Source organism: Anser cygnoides, chromosome 2 (genome assembly GCF_040182565.1).
Source record: "Anser cygnoides isolate HZ-2024a breed goose chromosome 2, Taihu_goose_T2T_genome, whole genome shotgun sequence".
In the NCBI taxonomy this organism is placed as follows: domain Eukaryota; kingdom Metazoa; phylum Chordata; class Aves; order Anseriformes; family Anatidae; genus Anser; species Anser cygnoides.
The window spans coordinates 44821564-44834736 of record NC_089874.1 but is presented as its reverse complement, the minus strand read 5'-3'; the positions used below and the strand labels follow the sequence as shown (position 1 = coordinate 44834736).

Sequence of the window (13173 nt, the reverse complement as noted above, 5' to 3'; positions counted from 1 at the left end):
CAGAGATTTGGTATATGCTTTGCATGCCTTTTTAAGTGCCAGTGTTTTTCTTCTTACTATTATTTTTTTTTTCAAAGCCTGGCATATTACCATGACAGCTTTACAGTGAGACACCAGTCCAACGTGCTGACATCGACTAAAAAGGCATAGCAACAACCCCGCCCTTTCACATACTTTACGAGTACAATGTGTTACTGTTAAGCAATATTTGGAGAAATACTAGGCAAAACAGTTCCCAGGAAGACCTGGATTCTGTCCTCATGCAGCCACAGAAATACACGACAGAAAAGATAAATCCTGATAACATTACTGACGGCCCACCTAGCTTGGGAACAGCTGAGACCTAAGCGTAGGAAATGTCACGTAGAAGACCATCCTCTGTTCCTTGCTATGAATTTTCTCTACTTTTCGGGACTTGTTTGGTAACACTAAGCAGCATAACAGGGTAAGAGGTTTGCTCGTTTGGCACCAAAAGCAATGTCCCGTCAGCACGTTTCGTGGAGAAAACAGTGCTTAATCTCTGGAAATGGATGGATAAAGGGTTCAGCTCCATCTCCACTGACACACAGCCCTCCACTGCTACTTCGCAGCGTCTGTGTCTTATGCAATTTGCTCAGCTTCCCCCGTGCCCCCCCTCGCCTCGTTCAGCGATGGAAATATTCTGCTGGCTTGTGTGCTGCAGCAGCTGCTCCTCTTGACATTTCTGCTGCAGGCTGGGATACAGACCCTGGGAGTGAGCGCTAATGAAAGAGCTAATATAACCCTTCCTCTCCTTTCCCAATATTTCATGTGAAATAGATATTCTAATTTAGGCAATTGTTCCTCTGAGAAGTCTTCCAAGGTTAGCGAAGATTCAAAAATAGTTCGAAACAGCAACAACCAAACCAAGAGTGCTCCAGGCTTTAATTTTCTTCCAACAACTTTTGCTGCTTATTAGAAAGGAGGCAAATGTTATTTCCACCAGGTATCCTGCAGGGAACGTCAGACTATTAGTTATTTGCTCCCGCTCTTTAGACAGGTGCTCAGGTAAACAGAATTAGGAAGAGAAAGCTAAATTCTGGCACTGTGAGTATATAGGACACGGCACAATAAAAGAGCATGATTTTGGCCCACAGAGTACATTTGCAGCTCAGAAAGTTTCAGGGAGAAAGTGTCCTTACAGAAATGAATAATAATGCATTTCTGTGACAGAACATACAATCTGAGGCCTCATCTGCTGAAGGGAGAAATAGAGCCCTGCTTTCTGGGCAGGAAAATGAACTCGGTGATTGCAACATGAAAAAGTGGCTTACTCTTGGCGGGCCGTTTCTTTCATGGGCCTGCAAGAGCTCCTCATTTGGAGTGTTTTAATCACGGCCAGTGACCGCTGAAGTCTCCGCAAAGACAGCCTCCATTAGTTGCCATCACACTGAAAGCGCGCAGCCCGTGCAAACATCCAGGTTTCTTCAAGCTCCACTGAGGTTCCTGGCTAACGAAACCATCAGCATCGCATCGAGCAAATCTGACAAAATAAGAACAAAGCAGAGTGCCAGTCGATGAGGTCTGGGAACAGGGACATCTATCTCGAGTTACCCTTTCTGTGCTTCTGTCCACTACCTGAAGAAACATGGGACACCAGGTAAGGAAGAATTGCAAATGCTATGCTCTCAGCAGCGACAGATCCAGTTTGAGTTCTGGTTGTATTGCACAATAATTTCTTTAGGGAAAGGTATGTCACAGCTACAATTAAGTGAAAAATGGTAATTAATTGACTTGTACACTCCATCTCGGCAAACAGAAAGTGTTCATTCCTGGCACTGGGAAGAGACAGCAGCCTGCTCGTCCCAGGCCATTTTACAGCTCTATTAATCACCTGCGTTTGCTCCAATGGAAAACATGCTTACTGCAACTGCTTCGTCTCATGCCTGCATACATTTTCTCACCCCGATTCTAGCATAGCCTGCAGGAAGCTGAGCGCAGGCAAGTTGCATCATGCAGCTTGCAGAGGCACACAACGCCACTTGGCCAGCTCCTCTAATATCATCCCGCAGTGTATTGATACTGCTTTTTGTGCATGCAAGTATTCCAGATCCCAGGGACAGCCTCACCACCATTAGCTAACCAAATAAGCAGAATATTGATGGGATGGAAGATTTATCCTACTGTGAGCATTTCTCAATGCATGCAACTCGCTGCTAGGTTGCCATGGGCCTATGCCCCGGGCTGGACTGACATACAGCTGTTTCCCACCTCTGGCTTTTTTTTGTACACTGATCCATCCATACTGTTAAAAAAAAGGACTGGGGCAGCAAATAGGAGTATACCTGTCTTGGACATGCGCTGGATTCCTATAAACCAGGGGTCACAGTGGTGAATGCCCAGGTGTCACAAGTCCCTGAACATTAGCGAGGGGTGGTCCATAGATCACACAGCCTCTCCCCAAATCCTCTTTCTCTCAGCTTCCTCCCTGAAACCTGTATTTCCCTCAAGATCCAGTATTGATTCCTTAGGCTCAGCCCATAGATTATAAATATCCCCCATCTCCCACATTCCACTTAACATTTTGTGAGAAATCTGAGGAAATACAGAGACACGGCTAGACTGTATGTGGTCCTAAAACAACTCGTTAAAACCAGCCAAACAAAAACACTCCCCAAGCCCCAAATCCTTGTTAAATGCAGCTTCCCTTGGTGTAATGCCGCTCTTCTTTAGAAGTCCCTGGGCATCCACTGGTGCCGAGGAAGGCAGACAGGCATTTCAAGGGACATCTGCATCCCTTGATACAGAGCCCAGTCCAACCCCCTCGTGCTCAAGCCTTCCCGTGCATCTCCCTCAGGCTTCCCCCAGGAGACCTCTTAAGCCCTCTTTTATCACCTCCTCAGCTCTGCCCAGCTGCTGGCAACTTTCCAGCGCTGCAGCTCCTGGAAACACAGGGCACTGGTTTGCATTAGGAGATAATGTGGTCAGCAGAACAAAACACAGCATGCCGTACAACAGGAGCAACCCAGAAAGCCTTGACACTTTTGATACCAGGAGACGCCGCAGCTGTAAACCTCTGCGGTGCGTTTATAAGGGTTTGCATGTCACGTGGGATTTTAGGGACCAGTCTCCAGGCAGAGAAGCAACCATTTCCTGTCCCTACTCCTGATAAAAAAAAAAAAAAAAAAAAAAAAAAAAGACTAATAGAAATCTTTCTTGGACTTTTGTCAAGGGAAAAACAATAGCCTGTTTGAGCACTCCAGTTTGAACGGGTGCAAGCTATTGTGTGTCATCTGCTTACCCAAATCCTGCCGGAGTGGCGGGGGTGGGTGAGCGCAATCAGAATCCAGCATTTGTGGGGAGGAGAGAGAAGTGGGTCTGTTTTTTCCTTAATCCACATGTACTCTGTTATCCCACTGGGGAGGATGGAGATACCGGTGTGACTACCAGCTGAAGTTTAGAGATCGATTCTGGCAGCTGCAGAGCGTACTGTGAGCATGCGAATGCTTTCACCATGAAGCCACCAACTCACCTGAACAATTTTGTTGTTGTCTTTATGTGTCAGGTTTCACTCTGTCATACACTAGCCATTACATGATCCCAAAAATCAGAGCTTGGGCTAGCAAACATATCAGATAACCAACAAATACAGCCTCCCCAGCACTTCAAGAGGTGGAAGAAACTTCAAAAATGGGAAGAGGGTAAACATAGACATGAAACATAATGTTTTCCATACATAATTTCCATAGCTCTGGTGTCATGAGACTTTCCCCAAAAGTGAAGGCATGAAGAAAGAACGGGAAAGTCACATATTCTTAAAACAGAGAAAGCTGGAGCTTTATTGTAAAAGGGAAAAAAGTGTTCTGTGCTTCAGACACCCTGCAAGATGACACCATTCTGAAAGCCAACTACAGACTACGAATATAATTTGTTATCACATTGGTTTGGTAAATGCGTTTGTCCATCCTCTTCCAAGTCAGCTGTAAAGAAAAATATTTTTTTTCAAACACAATCAAAACATTTTTCATTATGCTTATATGCCAGCAGAATGCCCCTCAATTTTACAATGAAGTTTCAATAGTTTGAACAAAACTCTGAATTTGCAACTGCTGGTAGTGAATGACTGAAACATATTTCTTTATTTGTCAGTTGCAGCAAATCTGTCATTATGAAATCGGAAATTCATTGCAGAACATAGCATTGTACACTACGGGAAATGTTCCATGGCCAACAAAGGATAATTGGTTTAATCTGATTTTATTTTCTAAGTTAAGTGGCTTTTCATTTCTTCTTTTAGATTCGGGAATGAACGTTGTATTCGAGAGCGTATCTCATATCTGTACTGCTTGAAGCCGTCAAGGCACAACAGCTTTACTGTGGAGAACGAAGCCAAAGGTCAGCTCGCCTAACTTCAGGATGCGGGCCAGGTCTTGTCTATGTTTTTCTCTCTCTTCCGATATCACCCTCATTCAGTGCCAGGAATAAGGATATTCATCTTCTCTAGGTAAACATCAGTTTATGAAAAGCAGAATATAATTGCAGAGAAGGAGCTATGACATGCCTTGGGATTAGTGAATGCCTCCTAATTGAGCTTTAGTGAAAGCGGCAGTTCTGGCATTATTTTTATTCACCTTGTGGAAAATTATTGGAGCATATTTCATACAATTAGGATCAAGAATGGATTTGGCATCACTTCCAGCAAATGCCCCTGAACACTAATCTGGTTTATTTGGCACCACTGCTGAGGCTTCTCTTGTGGGGAATACAATGACAACAATTAACCTGGCAGTGCAGAAGAGGAATGGGAAGTGGGAAGCTGTGTTGTCTTTTATCCACATGCATAGTGAAGTGTGACCTCATATGACAACAGAGCAGCAGTGCTTTGAATTTATTTTCTTCTTTTTTTTCCCTTCTTGAGGTGTCCTAAGGAATCTTCTCCCTTTTTCCCCACGTAGCTCAAAAATCCACATTTTTCCTGCTATCCAAGAAGGCCTGAACAAATGGGCACGTGGTCCCCACTTACTGTGGCAGTATATTTTAAGATTTCTGGGTCAGGTTTGGTGACGATTCATCCGCCTGTGGATTCGCTTCCTTTGATGTAGTCACCAAGCCGGACGACGGCGCAGTGAGACGTGGGGAAAATATCCCTGCCTAGCTGGTTTGCAGGGAGGATGCTTGGAAGAGGAGACTTTCACTAGAAGCAGGGCAAAGAGATTAGGTATTAACCTGGGATCCTAAACACTGCAAAGCTGGAGAGACTTAGAGAGATTTACAGAGGTGCTGGGGAACTTGACAGGAATCAGGAAGAGCAGAGAGATTCGGCTTAGCTGCTGGGCTAGCAGAGGGAAGGACACAGAAGAGGGTGTCAGCCAGCTGTGGGCCTTGGACATAGGATTTCTACACAAAGTCCCACTTCTTCTAGGGCAGAGACAGAGCCTGCGGCTGAGGAACGTGTGAGGGAGGCTGAGAAAAAGGCAAGTGCTGCAGCATGCACAGAGGCTGTGGACCCAATGCGGTGGGGCCCAGGCTTAAAAGTCCTTTCAAACACAGCAGCGAATGCTGTCAGATTGTCACCCTCATCCTTTCTGAAACCCTGGGAAAAATAAAAGAGACGTGCAGCCTGTCCTGAACATCAACACCCCCCTCCCCACAGCCCCCAAACTGCCTCGAGCGAGTGCCGAGGCTGAGAGCTCCTCAGCGAGTGTCCTTCCACTGCTTTGAGCCCCAATCTGCGTGCTGTCTTTTTCTTTGACAGCAGAAAAGGGATGTGGTAAGCAAATCCTGTGCAAGCTGTTCAAGACGGAACCAACAGCTGATCTCCTAAGATCGCTGCTTGCAGTAAAATACTGCTTAGCAAGAGAGCAGCAGCCTGCAGCTCCTGGATTTTCTGGAGACGTAGCCCAAAGACCAGCTTGTTGTGGCAATTCAGCTGCAAGGTAAAGTCAAATAAAAAGTTGTATTTCTGTGTACAGATGCCATCGTATGCTATTTTTGAGCTCAGAGGCACTTAAATTCATCCCTGGATCAAATGCTCACCTTCTGGCACCTACGTTTCCAAAATCTGGCCTGAATCCCTGACATCCTCTCTTATGTCAGACATTGCACAGCCCTCTAAGCAGTGACGGCTAATACACCAATACCAACTTTCTTGAGTCTCTTTTTCTTGGGGTGTCACCCTTAACCATGAATTTCCTGTTCTCTTTTTCTAAAAATCTGCATAATAACAATTAGCATTCCTTAAATCCACACCTTACATTTTCAGTCACAAATATGTTTGCCTCCCACTAAATCTGAAGTTGAAAAATAGGGATGTTCTCTGTCAGCACAAACAGAAGTGAAGGATAATAAATCACCGACTTGTAAACTGAGCCTGGGAATCAATAAAATGTAAATGGCTACAAAATAGAATGTAGAAATACATTAAATATGAATGATAAGAAAGAAGAATAAGACTGGAAAATGATAAGGTTGTGTATTTCATTACAGGAGACAGAAGTGACAGAGAATGGTCTTGGGCTGGTAAAAGAAGTTCTTTACAAACAAAATCGTATCTGACCACGGATCCCTGTCCACTCTCCCATTAATGGAGATAGAATATATCATAAGAGTGTCGACAACTTTTAGGAACTTTACACATCGCTGATTGCAAATGAAACTGTAATGCATTCTACACATGTTCTGGCTCTTATCTCGCCTCCAGGGGAAAGCATTAAAGCCTCAGCCTGCCATGGAAAATGTAGAATTCAGACACCTGTGACCAGCGTGTGTAGAGAAGACAAGATAAGGTGCATATCAAGCCTACATCTGTGACAGGGGGCTCGGAGTCCCTAGAGACAGAGGAGTGAACATATATGAAGACTGACTGAAAATTTCCTAATTAAACCTTTGCTTTCGTCAGAAGTATTTGCTCTCTACTAAATATTTTGTTTTGGGGAAGAAAAAAAAAAAAAAAAAAAGCAGCTTACCAAGAAGATTTAAGCCAAAAACAACTGATGATTTTTTTTCCCCTTCTTTTTCTTCTAAGAAATAAAAGCCTATTCTTGAGCAAAGATATTCTGTATACATTAAAGACTCCCTGGAGAAAGTTCAGCCTGCTGGCCTACCACAGAAAGTAAGAGGTAAGCTGTTACAGCTGCAGGATGACAAGAAATACGGGCTGTGAGAGACATGGATCTTTGAAGAATAATTAGTTTTGAACAGTAGCGGATAAATAAATTGGATCACGGGTAGCTTCTCGCGTGAACAGTGGCCTGCCAGTCAACATAATAAGATGGAAATCAGACGTACCAGTCAGCAGCCCATACTGGCGGTGTAGGTGAGACGAATAAGGTACGATTTCGAGGCTTCTGAGCAAGGCTCTTGAGTTTTACAGCTAGAAGAACGATCAGCTTTGTACAGCCAGCAGTTCATTTTACCGCTTTAGAAACTTAAGAATAAAAAAATGCAAATGCCCCTTTGATGTGCTGATTACTCAGGGGTGTACCAAGCCATGAACAGTGGCGGCAATGAAATGTCTCCTGGGCGCCTTGGAACATCGCAAGAGGACCCAGGAAAGGTTCCCTAGGAAACCAGAGATGCACTCTGAAGCATGTGCGAGCTTGGCCAGCTGACAGACACTCAGCTGTGCCCCAAACATCGCTGCTGGGTCGTATGCGATCCGGGTCCGGAGCGTAGCTGGTAGGACTGATTGTGGGAAGCCTGGAGGAGGTTGGGATATCTTTGTTCCCAGTTACATAAATGTTCGGAGCTGTAGAATAAAGAAAAGACTGATTGCTGTTTTATCCGAAATGTGGGAGAGAGAGGGGTGAATAACACCTTCAATTAATCTAAATATTGATCTTAGTCCCAGATTCTGCTGGCCTAAATTCCACCTAAATCCCTGTGCCTACTGTTTCCCATTGGCTGACACCCCAAAGCTTCTGAGTAATTATTCCAGGGGTCTGAGCAGGGCACTGAGCACAGAGGCACTTGTGTCTGCCAGTGGTTGGCACCGAGCAGTCAGATTTATGTGGACCTTAGCCCTGAGGTAACCGGGCGTGAGGGCAAGACTGCGTGTCCAAGGTGCTTACAAAAGGAGATGCCTACAGACCCAACACTTCTGCTTCCTCTGACATTTAGGCAAGGTAACCAGTCTAGCATTTCTCGGGAGATATAATTTACCACCACTCCTAAAACTTGCTCTTTTTCTGTAACCCAGCACCTCCAAGCCCCATTCTCAGACGGTTTGCTCAGGAATGTGCCAGGACTGTGTGTCTGACCTGGGTGCAGAATAGAAAATGATAGAATCACAGAATGGCTTGGGATGGAAGGGACACTTAAGGATCACCTTGTTCCAACCCCCTGCCATGGACAGGGACACCTTTCATCAGACCAGGTTGCCCAAAGCCCCATCCAGCCTGGCCTTGAACACCTGCAGGGATGGGGCATCCACAGCTTCTCTGGGCAGCCAGTGCCAGTGCCTCACCACCCTCTGAGTGAACGATTTCTTCCTTATTTCTTCCTTATATTAAATCTACACCTTATCTCTTATCTTAATGCTATCACCCCTTGTCCTATCACCACATGCCCTTGTAAAAAGTCCTTCTCCAGCTTTCCCTTTAGATACTGGAAGGTCTCCCCGGAGCCTTCTCTTCTCCAGGCTGGATAAGCCCAACTCTCTCAGCCTTTCTTCACACAAAATATAAAGATAAGAAAACCATTACTTTTGCTCTCCTTGGCAGCATGATTCCCAACCCTTTTCAGATCCTTTATCTCTTACCACAAGAAATGAAGACCCTTTTAGAACGGGCAGAACAGCGGATTTTCCCATGAAAGTATAGAAGGCGTGACATGACTGAACTTTCCAGTTGCATTTCCCCGAAATTCCCTTCTTAGAACAAGCCCTTGGATCGCCCAAAGACAGCAAAGTAGTCAAAGCAATATTCAAAATACTGGCTGTGACTCAGCAGTGAGTCCTTCCCAGTGATTTCTGGATCAGACATCCCAAAGATCAAATATTTGGGGAGCGGGGTGTTTGGAGTGGAAAGGGTCTGCCAGGTATGAACTTTCCTATGAAGTTTTGCACGGATTTAAGCAGCGCTGTTGTTCTTAAACTTTGTTTTCTTGTCATGAGACAGGTGTGGCTGTAACTCCAGCACGTCATAAATATGTTCAGCAGTTAGATTAGCATAATTGCCTGCCTAGTCAGCTAGCATGCAAAGTGCACAAACAAGTAACATAACAGTTTTATTACATGTACATGCTTGTGTTTCCTTGAGACATGATAAAACAAACAGACTAGTAATTTTAAAGCAAGCAGTAAAAAAATAAAACACGCGATGAGTAATTTAAAACAAATGTTGAGAAAATGGTGTCTTTAAGAAACCTTTTCCAAGTCAAGCCCCCATTACAGTTCCTGGATGTGTGAAAGAAAAGATATCATGACAGAATGTATTACTGGTCAAAACGGTGTACGTTTAGGTTTGCTTTTATTTTGCTCCATTATGAAATAGATTTCACTGCAGTAATTTATACTTTGCAGTGTAAAACCATCAGGTGTGATTCCATCTGGAAACATTTTAAATGGGCAATTGGTTGAGAAATGTCCCCACCCTTTCTTAGTTCAAACAGCAGATAAGGAATGTGCCTCTTAAGTAGAGTATTTAGTTCTTGCAGATAAGATTGTACAGTTCCTTTTGAAGAGCTTACATATTAGTGAATTATAAATGTTTTAAATACATTTCTAATGATCCACTATAATTTCACAGATATTGCATATGATAGTAAGTTCATTAGTGAAAACAAAAAAGGTAAAACATCTTTGATGTTGCACCGGGATGCGCTCAGCTGTTAAATGAAGTAAAATAATCTGTTGGGATTTGTTCATTTTACAGACGGCACATTGTAGATGTTCCAGCGAACAATGGGAGCAGTGAGCAAGATGTGATTGAAGCAGTCTGTCAAATCCTCGGTTTGATTTATAATAATGGGGTTGCATTGACATGAGGATTAAACACAGCAAAGCATATACTCACTGTGAGTAATATAGACTCACTTATACGTTATAGCACTACTAAATAAATAGTCTCAGCCATTTTCTGAAATACTTCTAAAATGAATGTGGTCATAATGCCATGGCACAAATACTGCTTTGCAGGCAGTTATCAGAGAGAAACAAAATTCAAAACTAAAAAATAAGGGATTTTTTCTTTTTCTGTGAGTTTCCAGTCTCCCAACTGGCAGAGTGAAGGGAGTTGAAATTTCTCCTGGTTTGAGTCTAAAGAAAGACTAATTGTAGTCCTTCTCTGGAACAGAGAACAAGCAGAACAGCAGCTTCTTGATATAACTTGCTTAGTTTCAGTCCTCAAGTAATCTGGCTCCTTTGATCCTCAGCTGGACTGTTTGCAAGAAAGGGCTCGGTATGACTTCAAGTAAATGTCGACATAGTTTCAGAGATGTCAGTGACACATCCATCTCAGCTATAAAATAGTTACTGTAGGAAAACAGAGAAATCCATGCATTTATCTTGAAGACTGGCAACGCTTTCAAATGAATGTTCTAATTAGGAACCACGACATCCTATTTCTTTTTTTAATACCCTAGTTGTAAATGGACAACAAATGTTATTTACCAGTGTTGAGCAAGAGAATGTCATTGTTTAAACATGGAAATGGAATTTAAAGTTCTGCATTCAATTATGTTGGGGTTTGCCTTTCATTTTGAGTTAAACCTGGAGATTTTGAAAAAATGTGGCTCTAATATTGTTTCTCTTTGTTAAATGGGAAGAATGTTAAAGAACATATCCAAGCTGCCAGTAACCATATGAAGATCGTCTAAAACACAGTAAACTTCTTGGTTGTTCAAATAATCATGCATTGTATGAGCATAGTTATTTTGCATTGTTTGAGTTTCCAACTGCTTTATTATATGACAGATCTTATAAACCAGAGGTTTCTGAAATCTCATTTCTATTTTTTACTTTCCTTCTTCTAAGTTACATTTGCTGTGAAAATGGTTCTTTCCTTTCTTTATCTCTCACAGAGACCTCAATTTCTTGTGCACCTACTTAGTGTCAAAAGCATTATAAGAAAAGAGTATTTTTTTTTCTTTCTGGCCTGAATTGAGAAATTCTATACATCTGCTAGAAACTTTGAAAATAAGAAATCTGATAAATTAAATGCATAGCATTCTTCCCAGTCCACCTAAAGAAAAGGAAGACTGAGTACAGAAAGAAAGACTGAGCAAAAGGAAAATAAATAAATAAATAAAAATAGGACTGTCTCCTGGGTTTTAAGACACAGGCCAGATTGAAGATGAGGTGTAGGTGGATACAATTTCCGTAGTGCTCATAGGGAAGTGCAGGCTAGTGCTGGAGCTGTGAATTCTTTTGAATGTGTAGCTTAAAATCTGTTAACACTGGAAAGTGGCTGTGCCCTTCCCATTTCAGTCCACGGGGTGAATTTAACCACACTGCTTTAACCCTTTGTTTTTACTGCACTGGCAGAGGTCATTTTGACTGCATTTCCTTCAGGACTACAAACAATGTGTATGTATTGAGTACAGCATTCATCAGAATACCACCAGCACCCCCTCAAAAAAAAAAAAAAAACCAACAACCCACAAAAAAAATCCAAAGGAACCAACATGTCGCCAAAACATTTGTTGACATGAATTTTTGAAATGAAACATTTCAAAACTAAGATGTTGTACTTGTGAAAACTGCAACACTGGCCTTTTAGGTGAACATCAGTTATTCCATGGAAACACATTTTGCTGTGTAAAACATGATTACTGCTGTTCCATGACTACAGTTGCCCTCAGAGGTGCAATTCTCAAGCTTTCCCTCCAAGAAATTGCTTATTTTTAAATCTGTGGTATTACACTCTCGAGATGTGGCTTTACAGGTCTTCAGCTACAGGTCTCCATGTTACATCGTGTTATTTTCTACAGGGCACTGCATGTAATGAATTATTCCTATAAGTGTGTGGAAGGAACTAGTGCTGTTAAATCGGGGATATGTATTCCTAAGGACACTTTAGAAGGTAATGTATATATGACCAGACTTAAAAATATGTAACAATGATAATACTGTTAAAAAGCTTTTAAACATTTGGTTTTTTGGTCTTATGTCATCTGTTAGAGTGGCACTGTGGAATATAGGTCATATCCTAGCCATTAGCACTTATGTTTCAGTAGCCAAAGTTGGGACTGGGTAATTTGTCACGTGATCAGAATTCTAATTTCGATTTTAACACAAATTAGTTGTGTACCTTTTTCTTGTAGCAGCAAACATACGGCTGCTTTTCTGCATGTCCTACCTTTAAAAACCCATTCTTAATGAAGAAATTAAAGAATTCTTTCTGCCATTTATTTTCAGAGAGTCTCCCACTGTGGATTTGTTCCCCAGAAATCTAAGGACAATTTTGCTAAGCTCTGCCTTCCCTAGCTCTTCCAAGGTCAATGCTGCATTCTTTATTCTTCTACTCTGGCAAGGTGGATGGGAAATTTTGAGAATCCAGTTTGTGCAAAGTCTTCACCAGCCAGTGTGACACCTGCATGAAGAAACCTGGCACTTTGTCCCACACAAAAGCCTCCTGACCTTTTTTCCAGAACAGAAGAAGAAAAACACTTCTGACTACTATGAAGGTACATGTTAACACTAAAGACATTTTTTTTTTCTGGGACTGACTCACTTTTTGCCTCTCTGGCTCTCCTGGAAGAGTTACTGGGAATCCCTAAATAACTTGGGCCAAGCCCAAAACCATAAGTGAAATGGAATGCAAATCACCAACCTTAGAACCACTCCTAACTTTACTATGTTTAATTAGTTTATCACCTAAAACACTAATGGCATGTCTACAGACCTTGTGTTTCTACCTTCCCTTCCAGACTCATACGTTTTTTATCCTTTCCAGCTGAGGCATTATGAGGCCACATCAGAGCTGACTTCATTCACCATTTCCAGGCCAGATTTTCTTTGGATGTCCTGTTCCTTCCTGAGCGGAGCGGGAGCTTGTGAACTGTGTCGTCAGCTCACAAGGGCTAGATGTGGGACAAAGGTATCAGAGGAAAGGCAGGAAGGGAAGGTATCAGAGGAAAGGTTCTGCACTGCTTCTGTGCTCACCAGGACTCAGAGAAGCTGCACGCTGGGTCTCAGTCCAACGTTTTTGTCCCCCTTGCCCAGAGTAAGTCAGGTAGTGCCACATCCAACTTTACTCTCACTACAAGGGCCTCCAA

General features: G+C 42.7%; 1 long non-coding RNA gene across 1 annotated transcript; it reads left to right on the top strand.

Moving 5' to 3' along the window:
* The first annotated feature begins 3174 nt into the window (after window positions 1–3174).
* Window positions 3175–12989, top strand: LOC106043320 (uncharacterized). The gene is made up of 5 exons (XR_001211625.3): window positions 3175–7635; window positions 9831–9972; window positions 11887–11978; window positions 12314–12582; window positions 12852–12989. It is a non-coding gene; the product is annotated as an uncharacterized lncRNA (long non-coding RNA).
* Window positions 12990–13173: the final 184 nt, after the last annotated feature.